Below are 25,519 nucleotides of genomic sequence, written 5' to 3' on the forward strand. Positions count from 1 at the left end.
ATGCAGAGAGCATCGTGCTGCCGAGCCTCCTGCGTTCACACATGAATCCCACCACAAAACCAACACGCGCTTTCGCAGTGCCAACAAAATCCCCTCTCTTCAACCACCGAAGGTCAACTTTTTAACCAGACCGTGCAATAAAGCTGGGGCAAGCAAGACAAATCTCTTCCGTACCTTAGAGAAGTCGTGGAGCCAAACCTGAGGAGCTCAGGGGTGAGCGGTGAGGCGCATCCCACGTGTGAGAGGAGAGCTGCTCCTTCGTCTTCTTCCAAACCCTGTGCAGGATCAGTTGACCAAGTAGCTCATGCCAGCAGGGTCCAAGCTGCTGACACACATGGGAGGTCTTCCTCTAACTTTATGCTGCTTTAAACACAAGGACTGCAAGAAAAGGCGCATGCACACTCGCACAGCACCTCCCTACACGGTGCGCTCGTACAGCGCCCTACCGCCGTGACCGCTACCATCCAACGTCCCGCGCCCCATCTTAATCACCTCTGTTTCACTTTCGAACAAATCCGTCAACTTTTAACCTCTGCACTGTGCTTTTCCTTGGTGGGCATTCTGCCCCAGGCCAAATTCGTGTTAGAAGTTTCAGCCCGAACTGCCGAGATACTTCTGAGATGAGAGACGGGGAAAAGCACGGCCCCAGCCACGGGCAGCAGCCCTGGGCATCGCTTCGAGACGCCGCCGAGCTCCCACGCTTTGGAGAGCAGACACCAAAACAAGCCATGGAAAGCCCTCGGTGCGAGGTAGGTGTGGGGCTCCATTCCCCACCTACTGCCTCCTCCCTGACCCCCGGCCAGCACCCAGGGCAGCAGAAGCCACCTGATTTGAATAGAGAGGAGACAAAGCTGGGGCAGGGAGCAGGAACACGAGCAGACGGGGACAAAGAGGCGAGGGAGACACGAGCCACCACTGCCTGAGCACATCAGCTGTGTCTGGGAGGGCTGCAAAGGTTCTGTCCACACGAGAGGAGCTTAGAGAGAGAAGTGTAGTCCAGCTTGGGAGCAGAAACATTTTCACAGAGCTGCTCCTTGGCCAACTTGATGTACAGGTACATCCAACGCAACACCCCTGGTCTCAGTGAGATCTCCCTCCCGGTTTCCATATTTTATCCCCAAAACATGGAAAATCCTCAGGCTTCTCGGCAAATTGGCTCTATGTTTTCACACAGCCCGGGCAGCATCTATTTCCCTGTTCCTTTTCTGAGACACGACTGCATGGTCTTCATGGAAAGTTCTAGACCCAGAAAACTTCAGCCCAGTTAGGTTGGCATTTGGTCATTTTGGGAACAGCACAGTTTTTAATCAGTAGGTGTGGGTCACTTTAGTCTTTTTTTTTTCTAATAGGAATAACATAGAATCACACAGAATCACAGAATTTCTAGGTTGGAAGAGACCTCAAGGTCATCGAGTCCAACCTCTGACCTAACGCTAACAGTCCCCACTAAACCATTTCCCTAAGCTCTACAAACATTGGCCTATGTTTTGGTGTAAGTAACCAAAGTAGAAATTACATTTTATTTTTTTTTTAATGCTGTGCTGCCCGTTTCCCCATGAAACACCAACTTTGTTTTCTCCTATCTACCCTATGCACAGGACTGGTAAAAAGCTTTATACAACAACAACTCACACCGACCCGATATGTAATAAAACTGCAAAATGAGCCCTGTACAGGAGGGAGCAATGCCTCGCTCAGACTTTCCACATCTAACAGGTCCATGCCCCTCAACGAACAAAGGCGTGTTGCCTTTCCCTCCATGCAGCCTCTTCAAAAATGAAATAAAATCAAGAACCCGCTCTGCTCCCACTGCCCTGGCTGAGCTGCCCGCTGAGGATCTGCCATGCGGCCGGGCGCTCGCTCCCAAACCCCAAACGTGTGCCCCCGGGGAGGGGATGGGCTCAGCCCCGCTCTCTGCTCCGCCGCTCGCCGAGATTTCTCACCGGGTAGAGCTCCGAAGGAGCTTGAGCTTATGATAAGCAACGGCATACTTAACGGTTACATATTACTGTTCATGATAATGCAATATTTCATTTGGGTGATTTAGAAGTCCCTCTTGACCAACTTACAGTGAGACACCAAACGCTTCATCAATCACAACCATTTTTATTCACAATCCAGTGCAAAAACTACAGGGAGAGTTGCATTTTCAGTAACTCATTGGGGAGGGTATTGCTACTAGCACTGAAAATCCTCCTATCTCACCAATTTTTATGTTAGATTCAAATATATTTTCTCTCTAAGCAGCATTCCATTTTCCCGCATCTCTCCGCCACGTTTCTTATCGTGGCAGGGTGAAAGAGTATCCAATTTAATATCTGTTTTGCAGGACAGGAGATTTTTTCATATCTTATGCACTAAGGAAAGCTGCAGGGGATGGCTTAGCAGGCTGAGCATCAGGCTTTAAACACGTAGACTCCCTGGAACCACAGATCCCATCAGGTCGACTGAGCCCTTCATGTTTCTGGGGTAGATAAATTAAGTGTCACGCTGTTTACTTTGCCGGGATCTTTGCAGGGAGACCTCTGCAGTAAAGGTCCTGTCTGTTTTGCATGGAGTTTAAGGTTAAAGTCTCGTGGCTAAGGCACGGCACCGGGTGCCACCTTGATCTCACTACTGCTAATGGCAGTACTGCCGTTTCTTCTGGGAGAGACATTCCAGGGAGCTGCTCCCAAAACTTGCCCCAGTGTTGGCGGATGACTGAAAGTTATCCAGCAGCTTATCTGCCTTGGATTTGGTGACTGTTAAAGGAAAAAAAAAATACATATATACCTCCCAGATGTTTAATTCATAAGTTATACAGAACTGTCAGATCTAGGGATGACAGAGGAGAGATTCATCATTTTTTACAGCCTGATTTTTGTGGTTGGAGGTAACCCTTCGTTTCTGCAAAGTCATCCCCCCTTCCCACTCCTCTGCATCATGCAGAAGCAGTTTGCTCCCGCCGCAGCCGAGCCCCCCGATGTTAATTGTTCACACCAGGAGCCTCTTAGAAAGAAATCGCCGGAGAGAAGGAGTACGAAACGCTCACAGAAGCCAAAACTTTAACAATAATCACAAAACATCGCAGTCCAACAGATGTGCAGAGGCATACACCCATATTCACACACACAAAACCTTCAACCTTGACCATTTCTGAGAGGTTGTTTCATCTACAAAAGGTCCAAGTCATGGGGAGCAGACACGGGGATGAAGAAAACAGGATACTTCGAAGGGAGCAGCCGTAAACACGCTCTTTGCACCTACTCCTAGCCTTACTCTTTCCTTCCCAGCTACTACTATTTAATACATTAAATACATTTCCTTCTCAGAAAGTACGATGAAGGCCAACTTCTTCACAATCATTTCCCTTTTAAGCAGAAATTAAGCAGAAAACATATTTCCTTTTGAACCGGGTAGGCAAAGGTCTGTATTTTGATTTGTTTTCACAACAGCTGACAGCACGCATTCCCTGCTTAGGGTACCAGAAATAATAATTAACACTCCTAAAATGTTGTGTGTTACGGCAACATACCAAAGGTTAGGTTTGGCTGTGGGCTGTGCTGGCAGTAATTCCTTCTCAGGTGGTCTCTAGTGCCATGCAGCTCCCACATTTTCCTCCCAAACTACCCAAGGACCTGCTGGAGCTCTGGCACGGCAGTGCATCAGCCTACAGGCCTTTCTGGGCTGGGTAGGAAAAGGAACAAGAAACAGCCCTTCAGTTCAATTTACAATCTGCAATCTGGTTTTTAATGTTATCTGGCTAACCAGAAGACACGGTATCAACCCGGTTTTGAAAATATCCCATATTCAAACTGAGGAATCCGGTGTTGCAAATGATACATTTGCACCAAAGAGGGAGGAAAGCTCTACCAGGGAAAGGAACCAGACCATTATTTCAGGATACACCGATTTACTGCAGTGTTTGGGATTTTTTCTTTCAGAGGCAGGACAAAGACCTCAGAAAGGCAGATCAGGATATTCCCCGCCAAACCTTGAAAACCCAAACCAATGAAAACCAAAGCAAAGCCAGCAGCGTGCTACGGGGAGCAGGGACTTGGCCCAAATCTGTCTGTTGATCCCGGAATCTCAGGGTCTGAAGTCGGGCACCCAGAAACTGCTCATCAGTTTTAAACGCCGTGGTTTGGGACATGAGGGTCTGCCCTGTACACTCCGTGGCAGTCAGTGGATGGCTGTGCAGCAAAACTGGAACTGTTACGGCAGGACTCCTCTTCCAGAGCTGCTTTGAAGCAATTACTGAACCACCTCATAGCTCACTTGAAAATAACTTCAACAAGAGAGGATGTAAGCCCCCACCAAAGTTCCTGCTCACCATGAAGCCCCATCCATACACCTGGCTTGCAGGTGTGACTCCAAGCTCACAGAGCATCACAAACCCCTTAAGAAAAAGGAGCAGGAGATGGAAGCACCTCACTGCCCTGGATGCCCCTCTCAGCACCGCGGATGCCGGAGCAGTGTTGCAGCTCGGCCTTTCCATCTTCCTTGGCTCGGCCTGACGAGATGCCCTCCATATTCCCAGCTGCCCTCTTTTTGCTCTCTGCTGAGGAAAACGCAATTGGCCCAAAGCGCTGCTGGCTGCCGCAGGCGCTGGCAGCTCTCTGAGCAAATGGGCAAAGCCTTCGTGGCCAGCATGTCCCTGAATGCACTGAACCACGTCCAGAGAGCCTTGCTACAGGTCCCAGCTCAGGCAGAGCGAAGCAGAGAAGAAAATCATCAGCCCTGACTCTAACCTCCTGTTTCGGTGCTTCAGGTCACCCGTGGTCATCAAGGAGACTTTCAGATGTGCTGGTGTGTCCGGAGGGAAGAGGTGGGAACACAAAGCTGGGGTCGGGGCTGTGCCTCCTGCAAGCGCTGCTGCTACCCCAAGGTGCTCCCTGCCGGTGGGCCCGTGGCAGGGCTCTGAGCACTGCTGCCAACCAGCTAGAGGACCAGAGTTAAAAATGGCAAGGGCAAGGTGGATTTCAGACAAACACAAAATATTCCTCCTCCCTGCCTGTCGGGTCTGAGGGGTAAGAGGAGAAACAGGATGGAACTGGCTCGGGTTTAAAGCTGCAGAGGAATCGCAGGGATAGAGCACTTACAGAGAAATGTATTTTCATGTAAACTTTTATGCTCCCATCCCTTGTAACTGGACATCGGGGAAGATGTTAATAAACATCAGGGCAAGAAAAACACCGTAAAAAAATATCAGACTACAAACCCATCTCTTCCCAGATCTTAGAAATGGCTCTGCGGCTATATACTGCAGGGAGCCGAGCACGCTCAAGTGCAAGTTTGCATCTTAAACATAAGCACATATACATACAAACAAGGTTTTGCAGATATTTGTTAGCTGTACCACAATATTTTCCAGGGTCAATGCTGCCACTTGCATTGCAGCGCTTGTAGTACAGCTGCAGAGCAGGCCCCCAAGAAGGGGCCTTGGAAAGAAGCTGGAATGGTGATAGTTCGCGTGGCTGGGGATATTTCCGAGGCACAGTTGCTGTTTACTGTGTTTCTATTTCCGATCAAGCTGCAAAGTCCACCCATAAAACCTGAGGAGGCATTTCTCTGGGTGTGGGACAGCGCAACCCGCACGCAAGGAGGACCAGAGCTTCAGCTGCTCCGCCTGGGCAGAGCTCCACCGAAATACTCTTCGCCTGATGTACAGCAGAGAATTTGGCCCACGAAGAGGAAAACTATATTCAAAACCTCCAGTCGCAAGTCTTCTTTCAGTATATATTTATGCACAAAGCTCAAATAATTTAATACCACGCCTCACTAATCATGTGAGTGCACAATTTTTGCAGGGGCAAATGGTTCTCGTGCATTTTTATTGTGCATCTAGTGCTCCTGGCTGAAAAACAACGCCTCGGAAGCTGACTGGTGCTCTTAAAGGTGGTGTCTGTCTGTGCCATATACAATCAAACCTGATTAATCGGAGGCTCGCTAGGAGAGATTAACCTATTCTACGAGGAGTCAGAAACTACTCGTAACGATGGCAAATCACAGCATATGGCCAATTGGACAACTTCATTCCACTTCAAAGGGAAATTAAGTGATACACTCTGGGGTATATTCTCCTCTTGTTACACTTGCAAATCCCCATTAATGCTAATGATTGCACAAAGTGTAAGAAAAATGCTACAAACACATAAAACAAAGCAAGATTGGTCAAGAATATGCAAAAGCATATGCAGAGGGATCTAAAGAGCATTTAAATGAAACACAGCTTCTTTCCCTTCTTTCCTTAAAAGCAAATGGCGTGCGCTATTGCAAATATATACGATGTGCCAACACATGCAAAAACTACGATTCATGAAAAATCGTGAAATAGAGACGCAAAATCCAAGGCCAGTACAAGTTCATCATCTGAACTGGAGATCAGAAAACTGGCTCCTAAAGTAGAAAAGAACATCAATTCCGTTTTTTCTAAGAAAACCATTTCCTACCAACTTTGAAAACAAGAGTGCCTACAGTGATCTGATTGGACTCTCCGTGATTGTTTTGGCTCGGCTCCCTCATCCCTCCTCAGCTGGGTGGCTAAATGTTAGTCTAACCACGAGGTTGAGAGGTTCTCTTCTTATTAACCTTCCACTTCGTGCTTCCAATTTTAGTTAGGAGTAAAACCGCCTGTCAGAAATTTCACTTATTCTTAGTTACTTCTGCGGTGAGATTCACATTTACGTCCCCATCTGGGATGTGAGTGCTGTGGAAGGACAACACAGAGTTAACAGGCAGGGGCCGGCCTTTCTCTGCTTCCCCTGGAATGTTATTTATGTGTTTGTTTGTTTGTTCTTCAGAACCATCACAAGAGCAGTTTGATGGCTCCAGAAGGGCTGTAAACTCCTGCCCAAGTTTTGATGTCCGGACTCAAAACAAAACGCGGAGAGGATCCCTCACCCCCAGCCCTGTGGTGGCGAGCTGCAACCATCTGCCATGGCGGGGACCACCACGGCCCCCAGCACTCCCCTACCAGCATGAACCGCGATGGGGCGAGGACTGGAAGCGCACTGACTGCTCCTGAAACACTGCACCCAGGAGCACGGTTGTTAAGGCAGCGTCCTCCTCCCAAGCAGCTGTTATTCCAAGCCACAGGACATTTTCCAACACGGTTATTAGCACCACCTCAGCCGGGGCTGTTCAAGACGCATCTTGTCTTTGAGCGAGCAAGCAAAATTCACAAGGGAAAAATCAGATTTGGAAACTAAACGTTTTGTAATCTCCTGCCACGCAACTGGGCTTTCAGGCAAGTTTCCAACCCTTGCAGTAGCTAAAAAATAAAGAAAGTCGCTGCCTTCCACCACCTCCTGGTGCATTACGGCCAGCGTGATGTGACACCACACACATCTAGGAAGGTGCAGCAGCGGAAGGGAGCGACGCACCGCGCACGGTGGTAGAGGAGACAGAAAACATACCCCATGGAATAGAGCGGAGCCGAAATAACCACTTCTGTTACAACTAATTTATCTGTCCATGCTCCCCTCCCGAAATCAGCATGGCTGTGCTGGCTCGGCACGGTGCAGCCCCATGCTCTGCCACCGGCTCTGGTCACAGAAAGGGCAGGAGACAAGGAGAGGAGAAGCGCTGGCAGAGACGGCAGCAGTGCTGAGCGCTGCGACGCGCTTGCAGATACGCCGGGGCTGTTGCACTGCCCTTATCAGCAGCCACGAGTTCAAGGTCAGCCTTGATGCACTTACTGAAAACTGACACTGCCCGCGTCCTGCAGTCAGCACGACTTCAAATGGAGCCTCCCAATTATTAGCAGTCATTTTGTTTATTATTGCAGGGCCTCGGGACAAACAAAAAAGGAGCCCCATTGTGCTCAGCGTTGTACAAAAAAGCTTAATTAGCCTCTTCGTAGGTTGTTCCCTTGAGCTTTTTTTAAACAAGATATTTTCAAATATAAATAAATTCAAATTTCAGAATTCCAGAAATCCATTTCCTGAAATGTGCTTCCGCAAACAATTAAAGCATCTTTGCCTCTCCAAATTTTAGCTGTACACCAAACATACAACTTCAGTTTACTTGAAGAAAAATTTGTAGTATAAAACCTTCACCTTTGGGATTTAAATATATTTTTGCCATTTACGTAAGCCAGGATTTGAACCCACAGTTTTGTTGTTGTTTTTTTTTAAACTATGTGGAAGTCAGAAAATGACAGATCTTTGTTGTTTCTCTCCTCCAACTACAATATTTACGTATCAATGAAATATCAATGTACAGGGATATGCACCAACTGGAAAAACAAATTAAGATACCACCACATGAACTGGTCTGAGAAATCTGGAGGTGCAGAAAGACCTCAGGAGCTCAGAGCATTATTGAATATCCCGAGTTGGAAGGGACTTGGCAAGGATCATTGAGCCCAACTCCAGGCTTAGCAGGATAATGAAATCAGTGCACATCTAGATAAGAGGAATACTAGAACCGTTATGACAGTCAGTACAGGAAAACTCAAAGTTTGGGGGAGGAAAGTAAAAGTTCAGGCTTTTCTCCCTCTCTGTGGAGGCATCTGATCACGTGCAGTATGAGAGATGCCCAAGTGGTTGTACCACTGTCCAACCTACCACGCCAGCACTGGTGTGCTGCTCTTACCTGGCAGCTCGCTTGCTGAATTCCAACCTGGAAGGAAACGGTGGCAGGTGACGTGAGAGGAAATCACCTCGTCCTTCTGAGAGTCGTTCACCCACGGTCTCAGACTGTCCCCAGCTTTTCAGAGGATGGATCCTGAGGATCGCAGCACCATCTGCAAGCATTTTATGACCATTTTCAAATGCAAATACTTCCTGCTGAGTCTCCACCTTGCTCAGACTCGTACCAACCATTTAGAGGTCACCAGCTATCGCCTCCTGTTAGCTACTCCTTCAGACTCTGCTATATTTGTTTTTACCATCACCGTTCACTGATGCTTCCATTCACCTTTGAAGATGCCTGTTTAATTCACCTGCATTTTAAGACCACGCTTTGCATTATATTTTCTCCAAGCTTATTCTAGCAATTTCTTGGCAATAAATGCTGTTTGGATACCCCACAAAATCCGCATCAAACGCTGATTAGCATTATTGCCATCACCCCGGGCTAAACCAGGTAGCTCCTAAGGGCAAATTAAAGAGCTTGTTCTAGTCCTTTGGAGGAAGGACACAACTACCCTCCCTAGCAAGGAGGAAGCTGACACAGAAACCGGGGGCACGTGGAAGCTCTCCAGGACCAAACAAATGCCTTCAAAACGGCCACGTCCCTGGCATGGCACAATAAAGAAGATATAGTAAACTACTTTGCATGCAGAGGATAAAATCAATACAGTTTCCATTCAGGCAATGAAAATCACAGCTCACTGCTTTACTCACATGCATACCCCTCATTCAAGGTGGAGTTTCCACAATTCCCACCTGAATACCCAGCTCTGCAGCACGCACCTCTCCCTAGCACTCGGCACTCTCTGCTTGACATTAGTACTAAACAATATTCATTAAGAGTGTAACACTAAAGTGCAACATGTAAGTAAATCAAACTCTTAATGCTCTATTTTACAAATTTCATGGGCCACTGGGGATAATTAAAAGGGTAATTATATAAAGTTGGTGCAGTTTTGAGACTCAAATGACATTTTCTGCTTTAAAGCACTTGATAACCTGGTATTTTTCTACCAAGACAGTCTTTTTGTACTTTTATGGTCAAGCAGCACAAACAAACAAGAACTATTTTTTAAGACATTTTGACTCTTTCACCCCCCACACGCTGTTTTTCTTGATCAATACCATTCGCCGCTTATTCCTAAAAGTCCTGCGCTGAGATATCAAGAAAAAGAAGGCCTTTTATAAAAAGCACTGATCACTATAAAACAATACCGAGCCTCAAGCCTGGTTTTAACTGGAGCTCTGAACAAAAATGGTATTGCTTTGGGTGTTTACAGCACTGGAGTGCTGTTTGGTTTGTCACTGTGTTTAACCACTGCTCTAAAGCTAGCAAAGTACATTACTGGTACTAACAGCTCATGAAAAATACAGCGAAGAAACTGCTAGTGGCAGAAGCATTTAACTTTCTTGTTAGCAGCCTCCCCCATGTGGCACTTTAGCACCAGCAAGTTGTTTATTATGTTCTGTGCCAGGCAAAACTGATTAAATGGGGCTCTTAAGAATCAAAGCGTTATAAATTCATGGAAATACAGCAAGCAATAAATTCCGTGGAATTAAAAGCTTACTAGTGCTATTAGCATTTCAGGGTGTTTGCATTGTTAATAGTGATGTGCAGAAATGATGTTCCTGTAAGACAACGCAAACCAACAGAACATATGCATTAGCTGCTACATTTTTACACAATGTCATCATTACTTGTAAATTTTTTCTCTCCCGAAACTAGAATGCTCATTAATGTTTTAAAGAAAAACCTGAACCAAAGCAGTGGTCCATAGCCCAAAGATTTACATCCCCAGTAAAATACAAGTGTTACGCATGGAACATAATGCTCTTATTACTCTCTGGAGCTGGATACCCCAAAGCAGAGGTTTGCCCTGGCTTTCGGAAGCAGGGAGCAGGGCAAGGCAGGCTCGCTTTTCCACACAGCACCCACATATTACAACACAACCACCTGCCTGGCCCTAATCTGACAATTTAATAAGGAAAGTAGCTGCATGGCAACTCTGAACACTAAAAAGAAGCGGTGATCCAGCCTGAACTGGTGGTCAGTAAATCTGTCAGTGGCTCTCCAAAGAGACTTCTTTACTCCGGGTCTCTCCATCATCGCTCCGTGGAAATGGCCCCGATGGCAGGTGACTAACTTCTCCTTCATGACTGCAAAGCTCTGCACGTACTGGTAAAGCCAGGCTGGTGTTAGCCCTTCCCTTATGGCCATCTGGTTTTAGGTAGCTGGTAACTTGGCAAATGGAATCACTTTCAAGTGGAAACTTGGTAAAGAAGCCTTCCTAGGTTCGTGGCCAGGCAGGAGAGAAATGGGGGACACTTTCTAAAGCTGTGGAGAAATTAGGCCATGCAGGGGTTTTGTTTGTTTTTTAAAAAAAGGAACAATTTGTACCTTTGGGAGCTACTTGAAAACACAACAGACAGATAAACCCCACCTGCAAGGTCCCTCTGAGGGGGGTGAGGGACAAACCTGGCTCTCGCTGCAGATGGGAAAATCAACTCACAGCTTTGCTGTCAGAGCTAAGGTTTGACACACGATAAAGAGTATATTCTGGATGGTACATCATGCACAGCTGGCAGCATACAAAAGTCAAGAAAAAATAAGAAAGCTTTGTCCAGAATAAACAGTACCCGTGCCACGAAGTGACTCAGCTGCAGAGGTGGGGAAACAAACCCCAAATCCTGGCTCCCAGGCCCATGCCCTGAGAGAAGCACACGTTACCAGCACAAACCCTCTCCCAAGACTGAGGGGGTTCACATTTTGTTTGCCTCTAGCAAAACAAAACAAAGCAGTAGGTTTTAAAGTGCTCAGAGGCACGTTGTCTTTTTGATGTATGTGTGTCCTGGCAGTCACACATCTGCATCAGGAGAGAAATAGCCCGGTTTTTGGCAGTTATTTAGTCCTTTTCATCTGAAAGTTGAAAATACGCCGCCATTGAACCTTTGCAGCTCAGGGTTCTGCATATAAAAAGCAGCTGCTGAATACACGCAGGGAGCGAGGGCTTTTTCTTAATGTTTGAACAGTTCCAAGTTCAAACCCATTAAAGTCCAGGTCACACCAGGATCATGTCACTATTAATGCATCCAGTTACATGCTGAGGGAAACCCAATATAAAACTATGATAAACTCTACTTCTCCCACAGAGACGTACGAAGGTCTTACCCAGATGATGCCACAGATCGCTCTTCATGGGCAGTGACCAGACGGGATGTCAATGACAGGGGAGAAAATCTGGGGAAATTATCAGGTATAACTGTACACAGATAGCTTTCAAAAGAAGGTCTCCTCGTATGTCTACAAAACTTGTCTAGACCTTTTTTTTTCCTCTTCTCTTGGAAAGAGCTTCTTGTCCTGTGGATGCTGCCTCCCGCACAGCCTCCTCCCACCCTCCATCGCCCTAAGTGAAAGTGAGCATGAAGACCCCTAACCCCGTGCTCCTCCGCTTTTAGGGCAGATCTTCTTAGCAGATGGGCAATGTCCCATTCGCTGGGGGACTTTGTGCCTGGCCAGATACAGCTGCAGTGGGATCAGCAGGGAGGGAGAGGCCAGGGCCCCTCAGGGAGGCGTTTTGGGGTCTGCCCTCTGCCCGTGTCCCGTAATGCTGCCGATAGCAGCAGTGCTCTTCCTAAGAGTGAAGACAGACAGGAGAGGAGACTCAAGTGAAGGGTAGAGGGGAGCTGATGGTACATGAACTCATGATGGAGCAGCTCTCTTCGCAGTCCTGTAGCCTTGGCACTTGCAGCTCGTGTGGAGGAGGCAGAGGCAAGAATAAGGAGAAGAAACTGTTTTTCAACACTTCTCCCAAGGTCCACAATTACACGTGGCAATACCACCAGAAATCACTTCTGGAATAGAAACAGAACCTAAAGCTCAACCACCAGTTCAGCTATGAGGAGGTGCCAGACACAATCACATCCATCTTTTATCACTTCAATTACTGATGACTTCCCATGGGAAAATCTCTCATTCTCCCTGGCACAGGTGCCCCCATAGCCGTAGTGCAGCACACGGTGTTTGGTGGGAAGCCCTGAGCACTCCCCTTGCTGCATGCACCTTGAGATGGCCACTGCTATCTGAGAGAGAACACAGCAGAAGGGAGTTTGGAAAGAACAGATTAAATCTCAGGGACAAACAGCATCAACACCTCACCAAAATCCTACCCCAATATTCCCACGCAATGGATCAGCCGGGCAGTTTGCTCCCCTATGGCAGCCCATCAGATGTGCAGGGTGGACAGACACACACAGCTCTACCCCTCAGATGCAAGAAGAGCGTTAAGATTCACTACAAGCATTCCCCTCCAGCAGCTCCTTCCAGGGCAGCTTCAAAGACAGGCTCCCCAAGCGGCGAGGTGAGCATGATATGGGGATGCACCACGCTGCTGCATCCTGCCCGGCTGGGAACCATGGCTTGAGCTCAGCAGGAGCCGGGTCTGTCAAACCCAACCAGTGCCCCAGCTCTGCTCCGAGCTTTCCATGCTGATGGGGATGGAAAAGGAGAGACTGGAAAAGGAGGAGAGGGCCCTTACTGGACTTGTGGACCTTATCAAGTATCTAGAAAGTACTACAGTTGATCAGGATATGTTCCAAACCAAGTTATCCATGGCTCCAGCTGGCCTGCATATCATCAACATACGACCCACTAACTACACAGAGGTTTAGGGAACTAGCCAAGACACACTATACACATGGGATCTATGCTACTCTTTAAGTAATTCTCTGAAACTCCTTACAGGGTTAATGGACTCGGCAAAAAATCGTGAATGCTCTCAGAGATTCAAGTTGGGATTTGTGTTTTTTGTTTTTTAAAGAGTAACTTCAACATTAAAATTCAAATGATCTAAGGAATACTGCCTCCTGCACTCAGGTCTCATTAAGAAGTTTTAAAAAGCCAAAGTCTGCATTTTTAAACTGTATTTTTTCAGTTTTCCAACTTTCAGAAGAAGGATAGGCCAAATTCTGCTTTTAACTACAGCAACACAAATCCAGATACTTCCTTAAGTTTTACATAATATTTTGTCTAATTAATATAATTTTTTTCCTCCAAAACATGTATTTATCTGCTGTGAAATCAAAGGCAAAAATGAATTGTTTTAAGGATGGCAGAGAGTAAATAACAAGTTTGGAACCTTGCAGCCTTACCCTGGCAATTTGTCTCATATAATTGACTCAGCAGACATGCTTACAATTTCTTACAACTTTTACAAGACCTCCTGTGGGTTTATTTCAACATTCTCCAAAACGGAGCTCAGAGCTTTGAATACTCTAAGCAAGTAGCACCAAAAGGAATCATCTATTCCTCCTTAAGACAAAGGGAAACAAACAATAAAAGCACACTTTATTTCTCATTGGACATCAGACCTCAGACGAATAAGGATGCAAAAGAATTTGTGCTTCTTCAGAAACCACTCCTCAGCTGTTTTCCAATAATAACATTTTTAACAATGTTCCAATTGTGTTCAGTAAAGCTTTAAAAAACAAACAAACAAAAAAAAATCCAATAAAAATTATCTTCCCCTATTATTGGAATAAAATTTAAAGGAAGACTGATGACAGCAATAGAGCAAACACAAGCTGTAAAATTAACTGCATGATGTCTTTCCAGTTAAAAAGGGGTTAAAAAAATCCCCCTTCCCCTGAAAAAAGGAAATGGTCTCATTGCCTATTTTATTGATTTATGCTGCTGTTGGCTTTTAAATGTAGCACTTTCTATTTCTAAGATCTTTACAAACAATTAGTAATGTCATGCCTGTGTCCCACTGTTCCATTGGTGGAAGTGCCCTAGTAGCAGGAAATGCTGTGCCCTTCCACAGACGTTTCCTTCCATCAGTGGGATCCACTGACCCTTAACATGTCACAGAATTAAATGAAACACTTGTCTTACAGCTAATACGGATAAACACAAGGGCTATTAAAAATAACAAAAAGGGTACGGCAGGAGAAGAAAGTTGACCTATTACTCAAAAGATACCAATTTATCTTCAATTTTTTTTTTTAAAAAAAAAGGAGAAAACAATTCTATTTTTCTTAAACAAAATAAGACATCATCATATTTCAACAAAATGTATTCTGAAAAGCCGTATTATAAACTACTGATATTAATGGTTTGCAATGGAAATGACGTCAGAGTCTTAGTTACAAAATGTCCAAATGTTTGTGCTACCCTACTAAAAAAATAAACAGTGAGCTCAGAGTCAGAAATGACCCTTTTGAGCAATTAAGCAGTATTACGCAAAACATACTGCAAAGTAGATGGCCGGCAGAGGTGGGAGAGCCCCAAATTAAAATTCACAGATTGCACTGCGAGAAACACTTAGCAATTAAACATCTTGGAGGTGGCGTCTGAAGTTCCTGCCATTAGCAGCAGTGAAAAATGCTTTCATACGTTGCGATGAGAAATATGGGCAGGCAATCAGGGCCAAAAACTTCTTTTTTTTTTTTAAATGCCTTGGCTTCAGTATGAGCTACCAAATAAAAGGGTGGCCTCCTGTAATGCCCACTGACATCACTGGGCTTGTAACACTGCCACTGTAAAATATCGCTGCTACCGCTGCAGGACCATAAGTGAAGCGTGCCGGAAGATCTGCTCCTGGCATGGTGGAAGGCAACAGGCAATGACCTCAGAGATGACCAAATAAAATATGAAATATGCAATACGGATCTATTTCTGGTGTCATTTGCTCACATCCCTGGATTTTGTGAAGCAGAAACATGTACCGCCTTCACAGCAGTGTTTTGAGGCAGCTCTCCAGCCTGCGGCCTCCCGGAGGCTCTGGCTGAGGCGCTGAGGAGCAGGCCGCAGTGCTGCCCACCGGCCCCAGCGAACGGCCCTCACCAGCCCCTGGCATAGGGGCAAGCTTTAAAACAATCCTTAACTCAGAAATAGGTTGTTTAGAGCTGGATCTTGCCATCACCACTGCTTTTGTGGTTGTGACAGAGCGCGAGCTCAGGCTACCTGATCTGCAGCCCGCGCCTGGGCTCTGGAGTAACGCGACCGCTGCCGTTCCTACCACATCGTTCACAATTCCTTCCTCAGTCCAGCCAACTCCTTTCCCAAATGACACAGGCCGCACACCTTCAACACCTGCCCAACACTGCAGGGATACAGTCTGGAGGTGTACATGAACCACTCAGTCTTGTGCTTCAAGATCTTCACAGGTTTGAAACAAATAATGGTACTGTGAACGCATGAGGTAATGCAAATCAGTAATGGCGTTTTTAAGATCATACTGAGCACCTACATAAGTTAAACGGAAGAAATACTGCGAGATTATGTAAAATACTGGACAAATCTGGCTCGTTCTAGCATTCTTCATGAAGACCAGAAGGATTTGGTCCAAAAGCATCAGACAAGAGGATCAAAACCTGCCACTGACTATCTCAAAGCTGAGAAACGTATTTTTCTACCAGCCCACTTGAAGATTTATAATACATTAAGGAACATTAAGGAGCAGAAGAAAAGCTAAATGGGCCAAAAGCAAACAAAAGAATGATGTTCTCTTGAGATTGCTAATGCTGGCAGACAATAGCACAGAAAGAACTCCTCTGACAGATCTTTGAAGTCTTCAATACAGCATGCTAGTGGTCCATGTTAATGAGATTTGCTCAAATACTTCTAAATTATTCCAAAATGTCTTAATCTATTTTCTAAATCTTCTGTACCCAATTGCTTCAGAAAATTCACAGCTTCACCCATCTCCGGAATAAACCTTAATTAAACAAGGTAAGGTCCTGAAACAAGTTTGTGTTGCCAAAGGTCCACACACAACCTTTTTGGGTGTTTATCACGGAACACGCAGGTAATATTGCAATTTCTATTACTACGGATTACAGAAAGACTTTGCACCAGAGTTTACTCTTCAGTTTGAGTAACTCAAAGGTCTTAGCAAGATGGGTATTTCAGCTTCTCACAACAATGAGAAAGTAAACGAAGCCACTCTTAGTTGTGTCCTGACAGACACTGACAGCTTCAGCTACATGACCAACACCCCACCCGCAGCAGACATTGAGGAGAGCCTCCCAGATCCCTACTGGCTGTGTTATAAGCACTGAGGCAAAATATTTCCAGCATGGCCATATGTAATTTGGGCTTGTTGCAGAGAAAACGGGAGAAAATCTCGAAGCAGCAAGTTGTCTGCTGCGTCACGTACTTCTGACTACAACACACTCAGAAGGCCTATGAACAGCCACACACTGCATCTTTGTGGAGCAATGGCTGTTTCTGTGCCGCAACATGCTTTAAGACCATTAGGTCAAAAGCAGGAAAAATCCAGGTGCCAAACTCAGTAGACATCATCCCTACTAACTTCCCATCACCTGAGGTGCAAGTATCACTGTCATCAGCCTGTACAGAAAACAGAAGTAAGGACCTCACCAGCACGTCTCCTGGAAAGCAACCAGTGAGAAGAGCACCTAGGAGAAGCTGCACACACTATTAACAAACTTCTGTTTCAGGGTTTTAACTTTTGTCTGGAGCTCCTCCTGTTAATGAATCACGCAAATACAAAGGAGCAGATGCATGCAGAGGCCAGCAAAGATGTGGCACAGCAACACACCAACCCAGTTTGAGCACTGTCTCTTCCTGATGGAACAAAATGGGGAGATTCCAGATGAAAAAATATTTTTTGGTGCCAAAACCACTTCGTTTTCCACACAAATTGTGCAACCCATTTTTGTACTGAGCTTAAGAAAAAAAAATATCGTTCTGACCTTTCGCTTAACTTGAAGGGAAGGGAGAAAATATATATAAATATACGTATACACACACACTCAAAGTTAGACCTCAGACCCACAGATTTATCTGTTGACCATCATCCAATGCTGAGTTACAGAAGGCAGCTTCTGTTTTATTATCGGCATTTAATCAACATTTAACTCTGGCAAGCATTAAGATTTGGAATTTTAAACTAAGTGTAACTTTGCTAAATCCTTTGTGTTGATTTTTCCCCCTGTTAAGGGTTTTCTAAAGGATTCTATCTTTGCTATCTTAAAGTCTGCATGTGTCTTTTGTTATCGGTAATGTACAACTTTAGTAGCATGTTTTGTACTTTTCAATTTTTCAACATGCAAGCTATCCTTGATTTACAATGCTCGCTGAATGGTGTTTGATTATTGAAAATGCTTTTACATACATTTAAACAAATGAATGCTCCTGGAAAACTAACACTATTGTCCATAATTCTGTAAAAATACATTTCCCCTCCCTTCTCCCCAAATCAAACATTTCAATTCAAATTCTTACTTTGAGGAAAAACTGGTATATAATTAGGCATTATGCCTAACAGTGCTAAATAAAGGAGAATGTAAACATCTTAATTCTGAAGGTTTAACCATCAAAGCCCCTTGCTGTATCTATTCAGTCTGCGCCTCTGTTCAGAGCTCTTTGGAGTTGACAGGAGAGAGGAAAAAAAAGAAAAAAAAAGCAGCAAACAAAACACAAGTATAAAAATCTATTTATCAGGTCTGTCCTGCATCCCACTCCGCATGCCCGAGGCCAGGCTCGCCACTGTTCCGGGGCGCTCAGGGCCACACGGCCGCTCCTCAAGGAGTACAGAGTCCTGCTCTGTAGCTGCACTGAGTGGCTTAACCGCTAACTCCGAAGATGGGATTTCACCTGAAATTAAGCTATCAAGCAATTGAGCTCAAACTCAATCAACCAAACCCTTAACCTTCCCTGTTTCAGTGGCACGGCTCTAATTAGGACTCTATCACTATTTCCATTACTATCTCCTATTCTCATGGTTTATTATCTCGGCAGTTTCAATTCTCACCCAGTTGAAATTTGACATCCAGTTTCTTAGACCACATATCACTCATGGCTTTATTTTATGAAACATTTTGCAAGATTATGGACAGACCCTGGAGCAAATAGCTTTCTGTTGGAAAGAGCACCCCACATAGCAGCGAAAGCAGGACAAATCCATACCTTGTCACATAACCAAGTCCTACCATTTAAGGATGCAGAGAAAAAAAATCTATTTTTAGGTTGTGAATTTTGTTTTGCAGTTTGAAAACAGGTCTACAGGTAGCGTTTTGCATTTATCACAACCAAAATTCTTAATTTTCCCAGGTCACATAGCATCATGGCCCCACACTGACCATGGCTCCACAAGAATCCCACAAATTCTGAGGCAGTCTGATGCACCTGGGACTTAGTCTGTTTCCTTTCTTCACAGAAACCCACAGGGGGAACATCACTGCTGGGCAAGGAGGCACCATCTTAAACTACAGGATCTGCTCTTTCTTCAGTAGCTGAAATGCATCTAATATTCCACAGGATCCAACATTAAGAAAACAAACAAGCAAGCAAAAACTGTGATATTCAGATCTTGAAGAGAGGCATATATTACACAGCTTACATATATCATGGGGATGGCCAAGGACTGCACTATTCTCTTGAACTTCGTGAATTTCATCCTCACTAAATAGATATTTTTGGCAACAAAGAACTGAAAAAAAAAAACACATCTTCCTCAGATCTATTTTAATTTAAAACAGAAGAGAACAGGGACATTTTTCCCCTCTTGAAGTACATTTTAATAAAATTAAAAATAAAAATAGCTCTAATTCACTCTGATGCATTTAGTCACTCCGTAAAATTCTAAGTTTAAAATGAAATCACCATTTTATATTCAAACAAGGTCAAGAGAACAGTACTAACGAACACTGACATCACAGCGAACAGCAGCCACTGCTCAGCGCTTACATCAGTGTTGCTTGTTGCTATGGTGCTTAACCGACTATTAATTTCTGAAAGAAGGTGATTATAAAGCAGCCATATGAACCTCAGTCAGATGACACCCTTCAGTACCAAACACTGATCTGCGTTACTGCTGTCTTCTGCAAGTTAATTTTATGAATCACCACTTTTGTGATGTTAATATTCCTTTCCAACTCGAAACTTTGGACCAGAAGAGAGGTAAGGAGTTAATTTAGAAGGAAGGGACTTACATGTTGCTTTAAATAAAAATCGTTTTGCAGAGAGTGATATTTCTTTTCCTTTTTACTGTGTTCCAAAAGCCTAAAAAGCATGCGTTTTAATTCTTGCAGCGATAATAAGCAATCAAATTAACAGCTAAATTCTGCTCTCCGGTGCACTGCTGTAAACCCAGGAGCGTAAAGGCAGGGTGAAGCAGCACCACAGCTAACTTGACCATTCATTTCCCAGGGATTTGCCCCAACAAGGGAACCCTCCTGCAGGGCAGGGCTGCTGCAGCTCCCAGCCCAGCACCCGTGAATAGTAGCCATGGGCTAGCCACGTGGCCACCAAGAGGAACTGGAGCTGGGCCTTCCCACTCACAAAGAGGCTCCATTCGGTCCTCAGACAGCCCCTACAGCACATGGCTGAAAGCCCCAAAGGGCATCTTTGAGGCCTTTCTCCTGGAATGAAACCAGGCACCTAAACCATCGACTTCCCAGGCACAGCACGTGTTTAAGGCACAGCAGTGGCTCCAAAAGCTCGGTGCCAAGCCCAACCTTGCGGTTCTCATCCATGCTGCCAGAGGAGCCCTTGCTTATGTTTTACTAGGCACGTTCACGGGGGTTGCAGGATCAGGTCCTTGGTTCAGACATGCTTCAGAAACTATGTGTACAACAGTATTTGTATTTACCTTCTCCAGTTGCTCCTGTAAAGCAATCTTCAGCTACAGCCACCCGAAGAAGTCACTCTTCTTACCCTGCAGAGAAGAAGGCAACACACATGACTACCGGGTCAGCGTCAGCAGCACCACCCAAGCATTTTCATTGGCACCACATTTGCAAGTACAAACATAAATAAAGCAACAAATGAATCTAATCGTGTTTAATGGTGAATGACTTTCAGAGAGAGTTAATAAAAACAATCAAGTCACAGGGCTGCTGCTTATCAGTACCAGCCCGTGTGAGGCTCTTCAGTTCAACAAGAACAACTGGGTCTTTGGAAGGAAAAAAAGAAAGGGAGGAGAAAAAATAAGAACATGGAGATGAGACATCTTTGTTCTCTAGCATAAACTTTCCTAATCTTGATGTCTATCAATCTATTTTTAGTTTGAATAATATATGAGTTCAGTCCTTTGTTTCAGAAAGCTGACTATTGTCTGAATGGGTTCTCCTTACTTAAGGCATTTTAAGACCGGTTGTAACCATGTCTATTTTAGCTTCTGGATCCTTTCCTTTTTCATCCTTTTCTACAGAGACACAGCCCTCCATAAGCTTTTGAAACTAGCTGCATCTTCCACGCCTAATTCAAAAAGTTGTTTACTGTCTTGGGATTTCTTCTGGTTAAGCACAACCAGAGCACACCAAGTATGCCAAGGTGGTAAGAACAGCGAGTATTAAAGAGAGAAATAATTAAAGTGCATCTTTATAAAAAGTAGGAGGGAGAAAACAGCACGTGCAGTTTTTTTTACCCTGTATATTACTGCATCTTGTGTACTCTCTCTTATGCAAAAGAGTATGTAATCTTTTAAGAAACATGACAATCTGCCACTTTCTGTTCATGTAATTGGGATCAACATATGGTACAAGAGAAAAGAAAAACATTTGTTTATTAATTTAGATCAAGTTACTCACTCAAACCACTAACAGCATTCAGAATTAATTCCACATCAATTGACCAAATACCTTAATAAGAGTAAAATTATAACAATTCCACTGAAATGTTAATGTTCTGCTGCAGGGGTGCAGAGTAATATAGAGTAAAGCCAGAAAGAAATATGCGATAATTTGCCGACACAGATGACATCATATGAAACGGAAAGTCAGTGACATGTGGATGTGTAAGACAGTGCTACGTGAAACTCCGTTTCACAAAATTCACACAGTGAGGTGGAGTTTTGGGGGTGTTTGTGAAACTCACCAACTGGTAACTTATGCCATTTACATCAGTAGGTGAAGCTTTTTACTGAAGTAGTGAAATATCAACCTCTGGGAAAAATCAGAATCTTCGCAAAATTATTTCAAAAGAAAATGTACTCATCTGCCATTTATTTTGGAAGGAAAAATATTTTCACAGTGAGAATGAGGCATTACTTCTTTACCATTGAAACTGATTATTTTTCACCAGGAAAAAAAAAAAAAAAAAAAAAAGGTTACCTTGAGATGAAATGAATATTGGTTTTGTCTGCTGCTCACTGGCATTTTTTCTTTTTTCTTTTTTTTTTTTTAATTTTTTTTTTTATATTTTTTTTTTACAGTACTCACAGCAAAATACCAGAAGATCAGGGGCCAAGCTGTGTACAAGTCTGCTGCATAGGAAGCTCTATGAGCTTCACTGGTACATGTGTAAGGCACCGATTCTGCACTCTAAAGGACATAACACTACTCCATCATAACAGGTCAGGTCTCACCTTCCTGAGAGTATGTAAAACAATACATCTTTTATGTAAAATACATGACCTTTGACATATGATGTGCTCTTAGATTAGCAACAATAAAGGCTTTTATCCTGCTTTGCAGCAGGGGTTATCTTGGACTTGACACTTTAAACCCCTTTTCATATTTATCTGGTTTATAAATTTTCTGGGTATTTGGCAGTCAGATCTCTCTTTGGCAGTATTTTGCAAGCAGACTTCATTTCTACCCTGACTCTTCCTGATAGCAGAAGAAACAACCTTAAAATGTACTTTTTGAGGAAACTGCTGAAAATTACACGTTTGCATAAAAAGTGCATACAATAAATCTTCTGGTAGTATTGTAAAAGACAGATTAACTTTTTCTAAACATGGTTGTTATATATCTGAAACAAACACACCCCAAGGAAACCTGGTAACACTGGCCCGACATTAACTCAGGGGAGACAAATGTGGTCAACAAAGGTCAACAGGCAGTGAGGGTTCAGGAGACTTCAGCTCTTCCCACGAATCAGTCACCGACTGATACCTGGGCTGCTTTCGTTTCTAGTTGTCTAAGTTGCTCTATAAGCTACCTGAATTTCAAAAAATTTGGATAACGTAGCACTGAAATTAAAATGAGCAGCAGAGACAGCTGTTCCCACCTGTGAAAATTTCTCATTAGTAGTCTAAAAGTTGAGTATCTCAAAATGCAGAAATACAAATACAGACTTTCCTCCTGAAAATGTTTATATGGGTGAGTGAATTGATGTGTGCAACACACATTCCTTCCATCACGCTGTCTTTAAGATAAACACAAAGCACCATCAACACTGCAAGTGTGTGTGTGGAGCAAACAAAGAAAAAATCCCAACCTACCAAAGCAAGACACTTCACTATACTCATATTTCCCCTCAAGGAGATGATTAAAATAGAAAACCAAACCACACACAAAAATCCACTTTGCGAGCACTAGTGGTCATCGTGTCTCATTTGTCGAGGGAAGCTCTCCAAACGCCTGTGACACAGTCCCACTGGCTTAAGTGGGATTACACACAGGGAAAAGTCCAAGCAAAATTACTTGCTCTGGTCAGATTTTACCAGACATTCCTGAAAACATCGGATTTGCTCGCCAAGCACCTCAGTTTACCCATCTGCAAGATGGGTAAATGTTTTTCTAATGCACTCTGAAATCCTTGAATACAGAAGCACTTTTTATAATAGCTGTTTGCAACGGGGTTTTGGAGAGACAGCCCTTAACAATCCTAAAAAGATCACAACCTGAGGCAGTGCCATGATGTTCTCAGCTGGCTTTAAGAGAAAGACCCCCTATTGCTCTGGATCAGGCCCTTTTCATTTGGTACAAGGGGACAAGACAAAAAGAGAAGAGGGCTTTGCCATTTTACCTGCTGTTGGGTCAGGCCATTTAGCACTTTTGATCCCCAAAACACTTATTTAATTTAGTGGTCTCCTCCACCAGGACATGGAGGTGATTTTGAGGCTGTAGGTTGGAGTCCCAACTCCATGTGATTACTGCAAAGCCAAATTAACCACAAATATGAAGAATATACAGAGATAGACAGTTCTGCAGAATAAAGTCCAAAATAAAAGAGCAACATTTTTATTAGTATCCAAATAGAATAGCCTTTGGTATAGACAGAAACAGATTAACAAAGAACTTGAACCCACACAATCTGGCTGCAAGTAATTTTATACAGGAAAGAAGCACATCAGTTGAACTGCTTCCCTGCTTAGAACTATTCACTTTTTTTTTTTTTTTTTTTTTTTTGCCAGTGTCCCAGCCCTGAGCAGCCTACAAATCATTACTGGAAACCTAAACTAGAGAGGGAATCTCCCTGTCATTACCTAGAAAGCACACTTTATATTCAGAGAGAGAGAGGGAAGAGAGAAAACACACACACACAACAGTGCAACAAAAAAATATTTCTGAATTTTTATTTCCATTGATCTTTCTCAGATAAGATCAGCTGAAATATATTTAATGTGTCTGATTAAAAATATTAACTAGCAGTTTTCCTGAAAGCTTTGAAATATCAAAACTTGTTAATCAAAATAAGCACTTCTGTGCAATAAATTCATCTAAATAAAGTGAACCATCTAATACAGCTATTTCCTTCCCTTCAAAATTCACTGAGTCACACACAGCCTGAAATGTGCCTTGCAATTGTCATTATTATTATTTTGTTATCCTGTAAGGGAACAGATGCACTCAATGATTTTGTTAACTATACATGTGTAAGAGAAAAAAAATAGTTTTCATTTGATTTTTTTTTTTTCAATCCTGAAAATACAGGGTGTACACTGATCGGGAAGTGCAACAGCTGGCGTGAGGCATGCTTGTGGGCACAATCCTGTGGACAGGTTTCCTATCAGTGCACTCGGCTGGGCTACCTGTACCAACACACGCAGGTCACGTGTAGAACTGCTGTGAAGGTGTTCGGAATAGCCTCTTTAGTTTTGTTGTTCCCCCTTTTTTTTTCCCCTCCAGGAACCTAGCGACCTAAATATATATATATTAAAGTAAATATTTCAAATACTCTGAAGAAAATTATTTTTTTCTGACCATTATCAAGGAGCCTACTTTTTATTGTGCGGTGCATACTAAATATCACAGGGCACAGTACGGGAGAATTTCTTTACCAGGAGTCATTATCACCTCCTCAGAAAGTGAAACGCAGGTGAACAGTAAAACTGCGAGAGCCTAAGTGCACTTCTTTCACCTCGCTTTGAAGAGGGGGAAATGGATTTGGTACAGGCCAAAACCCAGGGATATTAACGCTCACTGCCTTGCTGCTTCTCGGTGGAAGGAGTGAGCAAATCGTACCGCATTTTCATTTTCAGTCATTAGCAGGCTGTTCAGAATTCCTGGCTGGTGCTTTTTATTTATTCTAAACAGAAATAAAATTAAAATAAATAACGGCACGAGGACAAAGCTAGGCACGGCACATTTTCCCTTTCAAAATAATATTACCTTTCAAGTCCACTGTAACCTTGGAAAAGAATCACTCGGCGTAAGCCAGTGCTACAGAACTAATCACGCTCCATCCCTGCCCTGCTTTTTAATAGCTCTGACAGGAAACACGGGTGCAGCTCGCAGACAAGTTCAGAACAGCTCGCTTCCAACGCAGAATTTGCACGCCGACTGCCAGTCTCGCATCTCTCAGTGACGGCTCGGTTATTAGCCTCGCACGCAGCGCTCTGCACACCAGAGCTGGCCAGAGACGGGAGCTGAGCCCTGCAGACTCCAGGACCCCAAAAGCCACCCGGAGCCCACCCAGAGCCCACCCAAGGGTGCGAGGCCATCTCCCCAGCACGGCCAGCCTGCGCCCCCAGCGCTGCCGCCTGCTCCACGCTCTCGCAATCCCCCCCTGCTCCTCGAAATAACTCTGCCAGCCTCGGTGCCAGCCTCGGTGCCAGCCTCAGCCACTTTGGGGCTGCTTCCAGCGCCCTCCTGCCAACTTGACCTCGCCTCAGCGGAGGCATGGCAGGAGCAACCCCTTCCCCTTCGCCTCTGTGGGCGTAGGGCTTGTGGCGTCTCTGAGAAGCCAGAAAAAGAAAAAAAAAAAAAAA

At 44.2% G+C, this 25,519-nt stretch overlaps 1 protein-coding gene across 1 annotated transcript in view; it reads right to left on the minus strand.

The window, feature by feature from the left end:
- Positions 1–25,519, minus strand: part of FOXP1 (forkhead box P1) — a 360,388-nt gene that overhangs the window by 189,207 nt on the left and 145,662 nt on the right. Inside the window, exon 3 of the mRNA XM_032194299.1 lies at positions 20,231–20,296. The gene's annotated coding sequence lies outside the window, so the exon portion shown is untranslated. The remainder of the gene's footprint in view (positions 1–20,230; positions 20,297–25,519) is intronic.

Source organism: Aythya fuligula, chromosome 10, assembly GCF_009819795.1.
Source record: "Aythya fuligula isolate bAytFul2 chromosome 10, bAytFul2.pri, whole genome shotgun sequence".
In the NCBI taxonomy this organism is placed as follows: Eukaryota; Metazoa; Chordata; class Aves; order Anseriformes; family Anatidae; genus Aythya; species Aythya fuligula.